We start from the raw sequence: 17,618 nt of genomic DNA, 5'->3' as shown, positions 1-17,618 counted from the left end.
AAAATACAAGGTTTATGAGAGTAACAATTTAGAGATTAATTTAGGCTACAGAGAACTGGGAAGACTTCCTAGAGTGAGAGCTCAGCTGTTATCTGAAGATCAGAATAAGACTTCCACCAAACCTAGGTGTGAAGGCAGGTGAGAATCAGTGGAAGAAGATTCCAGGGAGAAGGAACAGTTAAAGGAGATGATGAGCTAGGCTTAAGGATTAAGTAGACCTCTGTGGCTGGCCTTTTACATATATGCATGAGAAATACATAGGCTAGAAAGGGAAGACTTCCACAGTCTGTGGAAGGCTGGTAAATGTCTCACAGCAATCCTGACCTTTATTCTGCAAATATGAGGACTATGGTACAACTAAATCAGACAATCTAGGAAGTAAATTACCAAAGACCCTCATTTCACAGGTGAGGAAACTGAGATTAAGTCACTGGTACAGACTTGGTGTACTGCAAATCACTGAGTTTATGTTATTTATATTATGGGTATAAATGGGCTTAAAATATTCAATAGAACTAAAATATTCTAAGGACAGAAGAGTAAGCAAGTAAAGTGGTGCTATGAGTTCTCTATTCTCAGACTCAATGTCACAAAGCCCTCCCTGCATAGGAGACAGATTTGTAAAAAATTGTTTTAAAAACAAGTTTAATAAATATTAAAATTTATTTAAATGAGTTTAAATAAATATTACAATCACAGCCATTAGAAAGGCCATTATCAGGGGTGCCTGAGTGGCTCAGTCAGTTAAGTGTCTCTTGGTTTCAGGTCAGGTCATGATCACATGATCATGAGATCATGAGATCTTGAGAGAGAATGAGCCCTGCATCAGACTCTTTCTTCCTCTTCCTCTTCCTCTGTCCCCCCAACCCCGCACGTACGTGTTCTCTCTCAAATAAATAAACCTTAAAAAAAGGGGGGGTCATTATCGAAAAAACAGAAAATAACAAGTATTGGCAAAGATGTGGAGAAAATGAAACCTTCCTGGTGTTGCTGGTGAGAATGTAAAATAGTGCAGCCATTATGGAAAACAGTATGGAGGTTTCTCAAAAATTAAAAATAGAACTACCTTATGATCCAGTAATTCTACTACTGGGTATTTATCAAAGAAAATAAAAACACTAAATCAAAAATATATATGCACCCCTATGTTTATTGCAGCATTATTTATAATAGCCAAAATATGAAAGCAACTTAAGTGTCCACTGATAGATGAATGGATAAAGATGTGCCATATATACATATATAAATGCAATATTACTCAGCCATAAAAAAAAATGGAATCTGAGATATCAAGATGGACCCAGAGGGTCAGATATAAGTCAGATTGAGAAAGACAAATACCATATAATTTCACTCATATATGGAATCTAAAAAATAAGACAAATGAAACAAGGAAACAAAAAGCAGAATCAGACCTATAAATAGAGAAAAATACACTGATGGTTACCAGAGGGAAGGGAGGTGGGGGGAGATGAGCAAAATGGGTAAAGGAAAAAGTGGAAGATACAGGCTTCCATGTTATGTCATGGGAATAAAAGGTACAGCATGTGGGATACAGTCAGTGATATCGCAAAAACATTGTGTGGTGACAGATGGTAGATACACTTGTGGTGAGCACAGCATAACATTTAGAGTTGTTGAATCACTATATTGGACTCCTGAAACTAATGTAATATTGTGTGTCAACTATACTCAAAAAAAATTCAAAAAAGAAAAAAAATCTGAACTTAAAAAAAAGAAAAAGAGGTTTTTAGGGATAAAAGTTCATGCATGCTGGATCACATCAAGCACCCAGCTCTAAAAAGCAAGTAACCTATAAAAGTTCATCAGCTCCTCATTGGACCCTTCAGCTTTTGTACTTTAAAAAGAGAGGGCTCCTGGGTAGTTCAGTTGGGTAAGTGTCTGACTCTTGATTTCGGCTCAGGTTGTGATCTCAGGGTCATGAAATCAAGCCCCCCACCTCTCAGGCTCTGTGCTCAGTGGGGAATCTGCTGGAGATTCTCTCCCTCACCTACTACCGCTGTCCCCCCCTTGCGTGCACGCTCTTTCTCTCTAAAATAAAGCAATCTTTATTTATTTTTTTTTAAGATTTTATTTATTTATTTGACAGAGAGAGACACAGCGAGAGAGGGAACACAAGCAGGGGGAGTGGGAGAGGGAGAAGCAGGCTCCCTGCAGAGCAGGGAGCCCGATGCAGAGCTCGATCCCAGGACCCTGGGATCATGACCTGAGCTGAAGGCAGTCGCTTAACCAACTGAGCCACCCAGGAGCCCAATAAAGCAATCTTTAAAAAATAATTTAAAAAATAGAGTTAAAGAACATTCACAGATGACAGTGATGAAAGAATCCTGTGCCAACAAAGCTTACATTTTGATACATGAAAAAAACTGCAAATATGCAAAAATTCAGAGAGTGTATTTTCTCAGGCACCCCAATTAAGAAAAATAATTGAGGAAAGGTTCTAACTAAGAAAAAATAAACCAGAAAAAGAGATGTGGTAACAGGGAAGATGAAGAAAAAGAGTAATATTGTAATCAATGAAACTTTCAGTTTATATTATATAATACACATTTAAATAATAACCAAATGTCTAGGAATGTATAACTTATATGATAAAGACTCTTGAAACAAAGACTATATCATATAAACATTTTAATAAATTTCTAAACTATTCAAAGTAAAAGAGTTGTAGACAGGTGAGATGAAGGTAGGCAGAAGTAAAAATACTTCCAAGATCTCATGAGGAAGAAGAGGATAAGGGGAAAAAGAAAGAGAGGCAGAAAATAAAAGTATTCTAAAGGTCTCATCTTTTCAAGGTCAAGAAGCCACCAGGGCAAGCAATGAGCATCTTTTGAGGGAAAAGAGTTTTTGTTTTCAGGTAACTGCAAAGAAGCATGTATCAGTCAAGGTATAATTTTAAGGTCAAAAGTACTTAGCAGGATAAAGAAAAATATTATACAATTATAAAATACATAACTTATGACTAAAATGTAAGAGTTAAAAAACTGTATATACCAAACATAGGTAATAAAGTAAAACTTATTAGGACTTTAATAAATTTATTTATTTATTTATTTTAAAGATTTTATTTATTTATTTGAGAGAGAGAGAATGAGAGAGAGCACATGAGAGGGGGGAGGGTGAGAGGGAGAAGCAGGCTCCCTGCCGAGCAGGGAGCCTGATGCGGGACTCGATCCAGGGACTCCAGGATCATGACCTGAGCTGAAGGCAGCCGCTTAACCAACTGAGCCACCCAGGCACCCAATAAATTTATTTTTAAAAATACAAATATACAGAGTAATTTCAGTATACCTTTTAGAATGGACAAATACAGTTGGAAAGAAGAAAAAACAAATTTAATTATATTATCAATAAATATGATTTTTAAAAGATACCTTGTAACCCTCTAACAAAAAAGATATTTTTTCCTATGTTCATTACCATAACTGATCATAAACATGGTCATAATGAAAGTTTTAACTAATTTCAGAGATAGATAACTCAAAAATTCAGAAAATATTTACAATTTCTTTCCTTAAAAACGATGAGATGACAAAAAATAGAATAAAAATAATTAAAACCCATGCGATCCAGCAAAATTTATATTTGCAAGTAAATTTATGGCTTTAACAATTTTAATTTTTCTAAAAGGCAAGGGAGAAAAACACTGTAAAAAAGAAATGAAAAAAGAAACAATATATCAAAATAAGCTAAGAAGAAGAAACTAAGAGATATTTAAAATCAACATAAAGTAAAAAAGTTATAGAGAACATAAATAAATCTAAAAGGTATCTCTTTGAATGATGATGAAATAATCAGTCTAATGAGTGGGTAAAACAAAGGGGGGGAACAAGAGAGATTGAAAACTCACAAGGTTCAGAATAAAAGAGAAATAAAAACATAAGCATAGGAGATAATTAAGAAAACAAGACAAAACTGAAAAAAAAAAAGTCCACTGATTTAATTTCATGGCATTCATTTGAAAACCTAGAAGAGAAGATGATTTCCCAGTAAAATAGAAAATATCAAAATTAGGGTGCCTGGGTGGCTCAGTTGGTTAAGCGGCTGCCTTCAGCTCAGGTCATGATCCTGGAGTCCCAGGATCGAGTCCCGCATCGGGCTCCCTGCTCAGCGGGGAGTCTGCCTCTCCCTCTGACCCTCCCCTGTCTCATGCTCTCTATCTCATTCTCTCTCTCTCAAATAAATTAATAAAAAAAAATCTTAAAAAAAAAAAGAAAATATCAAAATTAACCCAAGAGCAACGAATTCTTGAGTAGAATTAAACACCATAAATTAAAGGTAATTAAAAACCTACTATAGAAAAAGATATCCAGATAGCTGGATTCTCTGCAGATTCTTAATCTTTAAAAAAAACATAATTCTAATAATATTAAGCCATAGAAAAATACAAAAAATTTTCCAAGTCATTTATGAGGTCAAAACAACTCAATACCAAATCTAATAAAGGTACTAGCACATAAAATATACCCATAAAGCAATTTCACTTAAAAGTATAATTCTAAATTTTAAAAAATCAATGTAGACAACAAAGTCCAGCCACATGTCAAAAATTATATATATTACTATAATTATTGCAGAAATATGAGAGTGGTTCCTTTTTAATCAACAATCTAATAAATCAACAAATTAAGCAGAAAAAATCATATCATTATATCAATAGATGCTGAAAAGGCATTTGAGAAAATTCAGCAACCATTTTTAACAAAAGCTCTATGGAAAAAATAGAAAAAAAATAAGCATTTTTGAAAAAAGAACAGTAGCAAGTACCATTATGAAGCAAAACACTATAACCATTTCAAATAAAATTAAGGTCGCATGAACACAATAAATATGTACATACAATGTACATATGTGTGTGTTTATGTATATATCTATATTAAGAACTTGCTTCTGTATGGAAATTTGATGATCTGTGGAAGAGAACCAGCAACAGTGGTTACTTTGAGTACAAGGTAGAAACTGAAAAGATTAGGGAAAGGGTGGGAAGGAGACTGTTTACAGGAAACTTTTTTATTATTTTAACCATATGAATGTTATTACAGGGATTAGAATAGGAAGCCCAGGGGCACCTGGGTGGCTCAGCCGGTTAAACGTCTGCCTTCGACTCAGGTCATAATCCCAGAGTTCTGGGATCAAGCCCCACATCAGCCTCCCTGCTCAGTGGAGAGCCTGCTTCTCCCTGTGCCCCTCAGTCTGCTCGTGCTCTCTCTCTCTCTCTCTCTCAATAAATAAAATCTTAAAAAAAAAAAAACAGGAAGCCCACTAATTCAACACTGACTTGAAGATTATAGCAACTAATTAAGACATGAAAATGAATTAACTGACTTAAATATCAGAATGAAAGAGAAAAATATCTTTTTGCTAATGACCTGATGGAATGCCTACAAAATGCAGGCAATTCTAGGGGCACCTGGGTGGCTCGGTCGGTTAAACGTCTGCCTTCGCCTCAGGTCATGATCCCAGGGTCCTCGGATCAAGCCACGCATTGGGCTCCCTGCTGGGTGTGAAACCTGCTTCTCCCTCTCCCACTCCCCCTGCTTGTGTTCCCTCTCTTGCTGTCTCTCTCTGTCAAATAAACAAATAAAATCTTTTTAAAAAAAAAATGCAGGCAATTCTAGGAAAAGAAAACTGAAATTAATAAAAATAATCAAAAAGAGGTACGATATAATACAGTTAAAATTAATAAAAAAATTTAGTTTAGAGAGAAACACCTACAAAAATGGGAAAAATATTTCATTCACAGTACTTTGCCCCAGTATTTATAAATGACTGCATTGAGAAATAACCCCAAAAGATTTATTCTCTAATTTAAAAATAGGATCTTAAAGTTATAAAGCAGGAAGTCCAAGAACCATCCAGAAAAAGGAGAAAACCAAAAGTGGACTTCACTGTGCTCGCTTTGGCAGCACATATACTACAAAGTGGACTTCACTGATCATGTTTCAGAATACATTCAAAAGACAAAGGGGAACCTTCTTACACTGTTGGTGGGAATGCAAGTTGGTACAGCCACTTCGGGAAACAGTATGGAGGTTCCTCAAAAAGTTAAAAATAGAGCTACCCTATGACCCAGCACTACTGGGTATGTACCGCAAAGATACAGTTGCAGTGAAAAGAAGGGGCACAAGCACCCCAATGCTCATAGCAGCAATGTCCATGATAGTCAAACTGTGGAAGGAGCTGAGATGCCCTTCAACAGACGAATGGATAAAGAAGATGTGGTCCATATATACAATGGAATATTACTCAGCCATCAGAAAGGATGAATACCCAGCATTTGCATCGACATGGATGGAACTGGAGGGGATTATGCTAAATGAAATAAGTCAAGCAGAGAAAGACAATTATATGGTTTCACTCATATGTGGAACCTAAGAAATAGCATGGAGGACATTAGAAGAAGGAAGGGAAAAATGAAGGGAGGGAATTGGAGGGGGAGATGAACCAGGAGAGACTATGGACTCTGGGAAACAGACTGAGGGTTTCAGAGGGGAAGGGAGTGGGGGGATGGGTTGGCCCAGTGATGGGTATTAAGGAGGGCACATATTGCAATGAGCACTTGGGTGTTATATGCAAACAATGAATCATGGAATACCCTACATCAAAAACTAATGAAGTACTGTATGGTGACTAAAATAACATGATAAAAAATTAAAAAAAAAAGACACCTAATCAAATCAATACAGCATTGGCTTAAGAATAGATACAGATGAGAGGAACAGAATAAAGAACTTAAACACAGATTCCAGCACATATGAAAAACATGTACAAATCAGAAGTTAAATTCTATTTCTGCAGGAAAGGAGAACTTATTTTTTAAATTGATCACCACAAAACTGGTTATCATCTAGCAAAAAAATAAAAAGATCTTTATCTTACATTATTTATTAAAAAATAAATAAACTCCAGGTAGTATAAAGGACAAATGAAAAAAATAAATCACAGCAATACATTCTACAACATAATTTATAAGATGACAAGTATTCTAAACAATCTTAACAAAGAGCAGAAACATGAAAAGATAGATATAAAAGTTTAAAGTTTCCTAGACATAAAAAATGAAAAAAGCATAAACAAACTAAGCAATTAAACCGGAAAAAATATTTGGCATATAGAGAGAGAGCAGACCCAAGTTGTCAAGTTCATAAAAAATACTCAAACTTACTAAAAGCGAAGTAACAATTATGTGGTTTAACAATGAGATATCATTTTAGCAAAATTTAAAAGACGGATAGTATCTCCTCAAAATAGTACTGTCCTATTTCATTATCTAAATGAGTTATGACATCCTTTTGGAAGGAATCTGGCACCATGTATAAAATTTAAAGTACTTATACCTTTAACCTAGTAGTCCAGTTCCTGGGAATCTACCATATAGAAATAAAAGTAATCATATGTAATATGTATAAAGACGTTTACTGTCACTTATTTTCTAATTCCTTGTCTTTATAAACAGAGTTTTTCAATCAATACGGGAATGGCTGAATACATTACAATTTGATCTATTAACACAATGCAATCATTAAAAAAGAATAAATTAGTTTTATTAGGTACCTTGGTGGTGGATTTGCACATTGTACTTGTTGAGTAAAAAAAAGTAAAATGCAATCAAATGAGTATAATATGATCAGGTTTAAAAAAAAAAAACTACAACCCAAAACCCCCTTTGTATGTGTATGTCTTAGGTCAGTGGTAGAGCTATATGCATACATACACACATATGTAAGTACATGAGCACAGAGAGAAAAACAGATGGTCATCAGGTAATGGAGTTGGGGTTAAGGATGGATATGTGTATTTGGAATATGGTCAGGAAGGATAAATGCATCTATAGATACATATACATTTATGCAATAAAATTATAAAAATTCCTAATATCAGAAATGGACTCAATTATCAAATGATGAGTTTAGAGTTGTCAAAATCCTACACAAAGTCAGGCTGAACAAAGAAGAAGCCTACTGTACTATATACTATATACTATTATATTATAAGAATATAATCCAGAAAATCCATTAGGAATAAGAACCTTTAGATGCTGTATAATCCACAGGTACCTTACTACCTGTAAGGCGGCTTTTTTTTAACCCCACTTTTTCTTTTTAACATAAAAAATGGTAAAGGAAAAGGTGAAATTTTTTGTCTTTTTTTTTTTTAAAGAAAAGATGAATTTCAAAAGACCTACAGTCTGCCTCCCACCCCAAACTCCTTTTTCTCTTCCACCCAAACACCATTCAGTTTCTTCATACATCTTTGTACAAAGGTGAATATAACTTTATGATAAATTCCCAGCAGAGAAGCTGTTTGACAAAGAGTATATACATTTTAAGTTATGATAGGTTGTGTCAAATTGCCTCCCAAAGAGGAAATAATTTATACTCCCACCTTCAGGAAATGCTTAATTGTGACTCCAGTATATCAGTGGTGATTTACAACTGAATTTATGCTGTGCAGTTCAGAATGTATGTTTCACTCAATAATAGTAAACACAGGAAGGACAGAATATTTAAATCAAGGAAGAAAGAAATAAACAAGAAGTATAAGGCTTTAGGAAGAAAGGGAAGCATAAGAGAGGGTGAAGAGTTAGCTTAGCTATAGCACAGGCAGTGTGAGCAAGCCATCAAAAGGAGAGGGGACAATAGACATTGCAAACATCAATTAGTCACCCCTTATGCCCAGATTTGGATATCAAAAAAGAATTCTCAGAATTTTAAAACAAAGATTACAGAGCTCCTTTTACTGCCCATTCAGCACCACACACAGAACCCGGTGTTACCATTTAAACTGTCTATTTAAAATAAAGTAAAAATGTGTTAAAATACAGAGGTACACAGCTTCATGATCCTGTTAAGTTAGATGCTATTAGTATTTTCAAATGAGAGACTGTGATTCATAGAATTTATAGAAGTGAACCCTTCCTGACTAGATACCCAGTGAAACATACACACATACACACACACAAATATATATAAATAAACATAAGGGGCGCCTGGGTGGTGCAGTTAATCATCCAACTCTTGGTTTCAGCTCAGCTCGTGATCTAAGGGTCATGGAACTGAGAGCCCCGTGTGAGGTTCCATGCTCAGCACAGAGTCTGCTTGATATTCTCTTTCCCTCTCCCTCTGCCCCTCCTGTTCATGTTCTCTCTCTCTCTCTAAAATAAATAAATAAATCTTTTTAAAAAGAGATCAATAAACATAATACATGAAGGTAAAAAAGGTCCTAAAAAACTCCACTAGAAAAAATAAAGTGAACATCCCTTCCCCTTAGCTCTCAGTCCTTTTGTCCAAAGATAAATACTAAGTTTCCTGTGAATCCATATAAAGATAAAAATTAAGAAATGAATATACATAGACCTGCATATAGCTACCATACAATTTCTTTCCCTAATGGTGGTTTTAAAAAACTTTTTATTATGAAAATTTGCAAATATGTACAAGGGCAGTTAGAGTAATAAACGCTTAAGTGCCTATCACCCAGCTGGAATAATGAAGGGAGGGGAGTTGTTAATTATTTTCAAGCAAATTCCAGACATCTTAATCATTTTAACATGTAATTCTTAGTAAGCCTGAATATCTGGTTTCCAAATACAGAGTAGATTAGAGAAATTTAGAAAGTGGTGGGAGTGTATAAAAAGCTTTACCACAGAAAAAAATGACAGCTCCCTGAAAAGAACAAAATACATGAAAACAACTATTTAATTACACATACATACATATAACACTAACTTATCAAAAAGTTAAAGTCATGTTTAGGGGTCTATTGTTTAAACACAAAAGGCAGGAAAGTATGTGATACACTTGTTTTTAAAAGTTGAAATAGTTAAAAGTTTACATTTTAGGAAGTTAATCAGAAGTTGTTTCATTTATGTCAAACACTTTCCCCTGGACAATGCTAGATAAATGAGGCCTTGCCACATTTAGCTGTGATTTGAGAGGTACATGCAGAGTTCTGCAGTGAAGAATGCTTGGTGATGTGAGGAAAACAGAACCACAGATAGTACGAATTTTTAAAAACTCATCTAGATGAGAATATTAATTTCTCAAATAATGCCTCCAGGTAGTTTAAAACTGTAAATAATGGGGCGCCTGGGTGGCTCTGTAGTTAAGCATCTGCCTTCGGCTCAGGTCATGATCCCAGGGTCCTGAGATCGAGCCCCACATCAGGCTTCCTGTCAGCGGGAAGCCTGCTTCTCCCTCTCCCACGCCCCCTGCTTGTGTTCCCTCTTCTCTCGCTGTGTCTCTCTCTGTCAAATAAATAAATAAAATCTTAAAAATAAATAAATAAATAAAACTGTAAATAACAACTACTACCACTATTTAATGTACACTTCCCTGGGCCAGACACTCACTGGATAAGTGCTTTACACATACAAACTCATTTAATCTCACAATCCCCTGAGGTAGGGAATTAACACAAGACACTACTTGCCCATGTCAATCAGCTAATGGACTTTCCTTTTCTTATTAGAACTGTAACTATATAAGTACTTACATCAGGCTTCACCTTTCTGCAAATATAAGTTTAGGGATACAGTTTTTTATCATTTTTCAGGGGCAATATTTAATTGTGATAGCTACTATGCAACAAGTTAAGCAACAGATACACCACTAAAAAAATCTTATATTTACATCAGGTTTTACTCCTTATGATTCGTGATTAAAGGATACCGCATATCATGGAGATTTTTATTCCAAAAGAATTATTACATATACTACTTGTCAAATTTTTAAAGACCTATAGACTCATGTAGCTTTTCCTACATCTCCAGTGACAGGGAAATTTAATGGGAGAGTTTTGCTGATAAAGATCTTCCTTTTATAGATTCTAAACGGTTTCTTATAACTTCAACACACTTGTCTGGCTGAATCAATACAGTCTAAATTTCTTCTTTTCTCTTCCACAAGGCAGCTTTTAAAATTATCTGCATAATCTTGCGAAAAGTCTCCATGCTAAATATTCCCAGTCCTGATTCCAGTTTGACACAGTTTCTTCATTTGTCATGATCCTGTCTTCTCTTAAAAAGCGGCTCCCCAAATTCAACACAATACTTCTATAAAGAGCCTAATCAGAGCAGAATACAGGGAACTATTAGTTTTCTTGTCCTAGACCTAAAATTATATTACTTTCTCCTTCTACCAACTCAATTTTGTGTGTACTAAATTTGCAGACAAGTTTTTTGCACATTCATTCAAGAGGCAGTGATTAAACATCTATGATGTTAACTGAACCAGGCCTCTTTTTTATCCCAGACTTCCCTTCCCTAAACTCAGCTTTTTTAAAAAAGGAAAACAGTTTCACTTTTGCTTTCTTTTTCTTCTAAGCAAATATTAATCTTCAGCATATCACATATTTACATTGTCTATTATCTGTGTCACTATTGTCCATTATCTGATCCTGCTCCTAAAGTAGTATCTGGAACATAACAGGCACTACAATATTTGTTGAACTAATTCATGAATAGATAGAAGAGGGTTGAACATTCCTATTTTTTATGGCTTCTAGAAAGGAGTCTCTAGGTTACTATACTTCATTGTTGGATGATCTTGAAGCTTTATCAATAAATACAATTAATCAGAGGAGCCATATGACTGCCACATACCTTCTAGCATTTACTATGGTGGTCTAATAAAGTTGTTACAGGTTTTGGTGGTTTTTGATGTTACCTTCAAAATATTCCCTACTTTTTTCCATTCTAAAACAATGATATAACCTGAAAATAAAAATGTACATTTCTCTATTATTAACAGAAGGTCACTAAACTCTATTGAACTATGCTGTGAAATGTTAGGAAACACTTATCCTTAGGTCAGAGGCTGAGCCAACATCTTTGCCTTTATATGTGGCCTCAAATGTACTTGACTCCAACCATGACCACCTTTATACCTGTCGGTTTAGACATCACTTTCTTGTGGCTTTTATATCTGAAGGACTTGTAGTTTCAGATTTTTAAAATTTATTTAAGTTTAAAATACATGAAGTGGCTACTGTTTATATCATACTATTTTGCAGTCCCTACTATGGAAGTCTCAGGGTGCTTGACTCTCACAGAGTTGTTACCGTTAAGTTATACCATGACCCTACTTCATTCTTATTGAATTGCAGTACAAATATATTGTAGCAGACAGCATTTCCTCTCCACATCGGTTTAAAACAGTTGTTCCCAAACTGTGCTGTGCATCAGAATTAAATGCACAGAACCCCTAGCCAACTCTGGACCTACCGAATCCAAATAATTGGATGTAGGGATCCATGAACACTTTTTTTTTTTCTTAAAGATTTAATTTATTTAGAGAGGGAGAGAGTGTGTGCAAGCGGGGGGAAAGGGCAGAGGGAGAGAGAGAGAGAGAGAATCTCAAGCAGACTCCATGCTGAGCGTGGAGCCTGATGCAGGGATCGATCCCACAACTCTGAGATCATGACTTGAGCCAAAACCGAGAGTCAGATACTGAACAGACTGAGCCACCCAGGCACCTTTCCATGAACACTTTTAAACAGCTCCTGAGGTAATACTACTTGGAAATTACTGGTTTAGAGAACAAGAAAGAACTCTAATATGGCAATGCCATATCTGGTGTATAAAATGTAATGTCTAGGCATGAAGACAATTTTGAGAATAATGTTAGCCAAAATGTTTCCTATTATTTCCCATACCAATCAATACTCTAAGCTGAAAACTTAAACTTAAATCGCTATTCATTACGGAAGGTAACTTTGATAGAATTCTACTTCACTACAACAGGAAAATTTAATTTGAAGGTAGAGCCTATCATCATTATAAATTAATTTTTAAAGTCTGTGTTACTATCATTCAAAAATAGAACTATCCCCTTGATTAACATACACAAAAAGATTCCTATTGACATACATCTAGAATATTTTGATGTTAAAATATAACAGTTTACTCACAGAACCAATCCACATGCCTTGATCCATGGCTCAAGCATTCATACAGCTTTGAAGCCTCTATTTTCTTTTGCAGGCAGAGTACATAATATACTGATAAACAACTTCCAGAGCAAAAACTTGTGGTTCTGCATTTCTGAAAGATCCAGTATTTTCTTCCTGTTTTGCATTTCTCCTATCCCAGCAGTTTCCCAGAGTTTAATAAATGAAATAATTATACAATTGGAGTAAGAGATTTCATTAAGATATACTAAGGTAAATCATAAAATCTTAGATTAAGCTAGAATAGATGTTAACAGTGTTTTCCAATCACCTTGTTTACAGATGAAAAAAAAAGAATCGATAATAGGAGCCAGAAACCCTGACTCCCAGGTTAGTGTTCACGCTAGTTTACCAATAAATAAAAGCAAAAATTCCACTTAGTCATCCAGAAACACAGGGTCTCTATAAATGCATGTCATTGGAAGGTTTTGTTGAGTTCAGAATTGTTATAAATATGCAAACAGAAGCTGTCCATAGTTGGCCCCCGGCAAATATTTCTTGGAGAGGGATTAATATAGTTTAACATATTTTGAGAAACAATATCATAACAAAAAATATGAGATAATTGTTTGGTATCCAATTTCCCTATAGGCACTTCTTTTTATGCCTCAATCCTGTAGCACCTTGTATTCACTCATTTATGTTTTCAACAAATATTTACTGAGCATCTAACTACATGTGAGAAATTACACTGGGAAATACAGCAATGAACAAAACAAAATCCTTGTTCACATAAAGCTTACCTTCTTGTAGTGAAAGGCAAAAAAAAAATTTTTTTTAAAGGTCAAATATACAGTATTTAGATCATGGTAGGTACAACAAAGAAGAATAAAGCTGAGAAAGCATTCAGGGATTGTGGGTGGTGGCGTTACAACTTTAAATAGGGTACTCAGAGAAAGCCTCAGTGATAAAGCTAAATCAGAGTAAAGACTTGAATGATGTTAGGAAGCAAGCCATGTAAATAAAGGGGAGAAAATATTCAAGATTAAGACCTTGAGGCAGAAACTGTCCATCATGTTTAAAGAATACCACTGAGGATGGTGTGGCTAGAGTTGCGTGAACAATAGAACATGAAATCAAAGAAGTGGGAGCTACTGGGAAGGCCAGATCAAAGAGGAACCTATGGTTGAATATTTCTATTAAAAATGCTAAGTATTATCTTGGTTAGATAGAAATTAAATCAATAGCTTTACTAGGGATGACCCAATTTAATAGGAAACTTATGAATTGGTAATGGTAGAATTTCTGATAATATCAACAACAAGTTAATAGAAATGCTATTTTGGGGCATTCCCAGCATCCATTACATTGACTTCAGAAAGCATCATCAACAACTCATATGACTAGCTTTGAAGCAACCTCTTGTCCATTTATTAGGGGGTGAGTGCTAAAAGGAGGATACAAAGGTAGAGGATGAGGGAATTCATATGCTCTCCCTTGCAAGAGAAGCAGAGAAGTGTTTTACCTTCCACATCTCAGGAGGATATGCTAATACATAATTTAAACTAAGGAGGTGGCCAATCAAATAATGTTTTACGACTGAAGTTGAAATGAAACAAATTCCAGGGAGCCAACTTATTATGCTCTATCCCCAAACTTATAACACTGTAAGAATCCCAAGGACAGCTGCACTTTCTTTTATTCCATGCATTCCTCACAGTCTACTACAGTTATTTTAGAGCCTCACATTTTGTACTGCCCAACTGAACAGGCATAAAAAGCATCTTAAGTCATGAGAAAAGGCTCTCTACCTGAGTCAGGGAGCCCACAGCTTTCTCATGCTCATCTTTAAAATCCTGGGGGTGCAGATACCATCATATTTTCTCTCTTTCTTTTGTTCCTTTATGTTCCCCATGACCTGGCCATTCCTAGCAAAATCACAAATTCTACTCCAGAATCATAATGGCTTATCTCAATTTTACTTGCTATAATATAATCTTCATGTATTTCAGATTCCTTATTCTGAATTATTTTCTTCAGATATCTACTGACAAACTCATGAGTTCTCAAACTATAATGATAAAGTGTAATGCACCATACAATATATAGTATTAATATTTTAAATTATTTACTGTATGCTACCAAATACTACTAGCTCTCAAAAAGCACTTTCTGTACTATGGATTTATATCTAATTACAAGTGGCAAGACTTGTTCAATCTTTGGAATAATTTCCAGACTCAAATCAGTTTTAAATTCTTTCGTATTATGTTTTCGTATTATGCTAACCAGCATAAAAAAAATGTGCTAAATCTGTATCCCATGATCTTTACTACTTTTTTATATGAATTAATGTATAACTAAAAGGAAAGATTTAAAAATACCTATCAAGCACATTCATATTAAAGACAATCTCTACAAAGGACAAAGAATGATTCAGTCTTAAAATTCTGATTTATACTTTATGCCATATCCCCAAATACTAAGCGTTAATAATTTCAATATATATTTGATAGGTTGTCATTTTAAATTGGAATTTATAGCTTGAAAAATCCACTCTTTATACAGTGGACTAAAACAAAACACAAGTATATGCTAAACCAATGGTTTAATTACCCTCAACAGGTTCTTTTATCTGTGACCTTCTCTATCTTACTTAAAACCTTCTCTTCTGCTATATTAATGCCATGGTTTCCAACTGTTCTCCCTACCTCCATTCTTTTCCTTGTGACACATCGTTAACAAAATAATCTTCTAAAATTCAAAACTGGGAGTATAATGGAATAATACAAAGAATAAGAGACTTGGAGCAAGATGGTTTCGTGTTTGAAATCTCAGCTTCTACCACTTGTTAGCAGTTTGATCTTGTACAAATGTCTTAATCTCACTAAGCGCTGGTTTCCTCCTCTGAATTGTGAGCAGTGATATCTACCTGAAGGGGTCACTATGAGGACTAAAACAAAATACCATAAAAAAGGCTCCTAAAGTAGGCACCCAGAAATGTTAGCTCCCTTGCTCCTTTGTAATCTTTCAGAAAGGTTATTGTAACCTAACAGAAAACAAATTTAAGGAGACTATCAGAAAAACAATGTAATGGCTTGTATTGAGAATACTGGCTTTCCAGGAGGGGAGTTTATTTTTATTTATTTATTTATTTTAAAGATTTTATTTATTTGTTTGACAGAGAGAGACACAGCGAGAAAGGGCACACAAGCAGGGGGAGTTGGAGAGGGAGAAGCAGGCTTCCTACAGAGCGGGGAGCCCGATGCGGGGCTCGATCCCAGGACCCTGGGATCATGACCTGAGCCGAAGGCAGACGCTTAACGACTGAGCCACCCAGGTGCCCCTGGGAGGGGAGTTTATTTGGAAAACTAAGCTATGAGAGAAAATAGTTTCATGACTATGCAGAAATCGAGAGCTAGATAGCTCCCAGCCAAGAACTGCTTGGACAAGGCTTGCTTTCCCCCAGTAACTGCAAGGACTCATTGTCCCAAGTTTCCCCCGCCCCAACCAAATTCAATTTTTTATAGTGCCTCTAACTTTTTAATTACTCTAATTATGAATAAATGACTTCGACCATTTGAGAAAAAGCATCAATGGCAGTAGTTTCCAGTCATCTGAAAGGAATTACTTTTATGTCCTCAAAATTGTGTACTCACCTTTGATGGACTGGGATGGGCGCAATGGAAGTCTCTGACAAGAGGGAGGGAAGAGGTAATACAGACAACTGTATAACCCTCTCTAGTAGGAAATTCTGAAACGTGGGATAAAAAGACATGAAGTAGATAGGTAAGAGTTTTGTCCAATAGGAATCATAACCCAATGTTTGGAGACTTTGGCTCAAAGTATTAATTCCTCTTCCAATACCTCATAGAACAAAACATACTCAAAGGATGCCATGAATTACTACAGGTGGAAAAACCTTTCTTGCTAAGTTTTATTTTAATACTTATTAACATCTATGATCATATCCTCCCAGGCCCTTCAAATAATGACCAAAATCTAGAAAGAATTCTGGTAGAGATCATGGAGAGAACATAATGAGTAGCAGTATTTTCTGATCCTGCCTGCTAAAGTTCTAACAGTCTACACCTCTAAAATAGAAAATGCTGGGATGCCTGGGTGGCTCAGTTGGTTAAGCAACTGCCTTTGGCTCAGATCATGATCCCAGGGTCCTGGGATCGAGTCCTACATCGGGCTCCCTGCTCAGCGGGGAGCCTGCTTCTCCCTCTACCTGCCGCTCCCCCTGCTTGTGCTCTCTGACAAATAAATAAAATCTTAAAAAAATAATAAGATAAAATAGAAAATGCCTGTTGGGAGTCATAGGATATGGTGACTAAATGAACAGAAGTGAGATATTAGAATCTCATGATTCTGGACTCATTAAGGCTGAAGGAAATTCCAAATGAAGATTTAAGAAGACAGACAATGGTGATATACAGAACTAAATATTTAACAATCACTGGAATATCTAGAGGCAGTATATAGTTGATAGCAGACGATAAAGAACCAGAATAAGTGGGAGTCAGAGCTAGAGAAATAGACCAAAAAGCCACCTCTGTATGTACAATAGTAGAGGGCATAAACTGGGGACTCAGCAAGTTGGATCAATCCCATGGATGTATCTTGTTTGGTCTACATGGAATTTTGAAGTTAGGACATGGATATAAATATGAAGGTTTCTGTTTTTAAAGAAAAATTTACAGCAT

At 35.4% G+C, this 17,618-nt stretch overlaps 1 protein-coding gene across 10 annotated transcripts in view; it reads right to left on the bottom strand.

Moving 5' to 3' along the window:
* The window catches only part of HMBOX1 (homeobox containing 1), a 213,475-nt gene that overhangs the window by 125,243 nt on the left and 70,614 nt on the right, over positions 1 to 17,618 (bottom strand). For 9 of the 10 annotated variants that reach the window (XM_035022645.1, XM_035022650.1, XM_035022647.1 and 6 more), the window contains exon 2: positions 16,569 to 16,663. The exons of the other annotated variant lie outside the window; for it this stretch is intronic. The gene's annotated coding sequence lies outside the window, so the exon portion shown is untranslated. The remainder of the gene's footprint in view (positions 1 to 16,568; positions 16,664 to 17,618) is intronic. 10 annotated transcript variants of the gene reach the window in all.

Source organism: Mirounga leonina, unplaced genomic scaffold (assembly GCF_011800145.1).
Source record: "Mirounga leonina isolate KUSES-001 unplaced genomic scaffold, KU_Mleo_1.0 Mir_176, whole genome shotgun sequence".
NCBI lineage: Eukaryota > Metazoa > Chordata > Mammalia > Carnivora > Phocidae > Mirounga > Mirounga leonina.
This window is presented reverse-complemented; position numbering and strand designations above follow the sequence as displayed.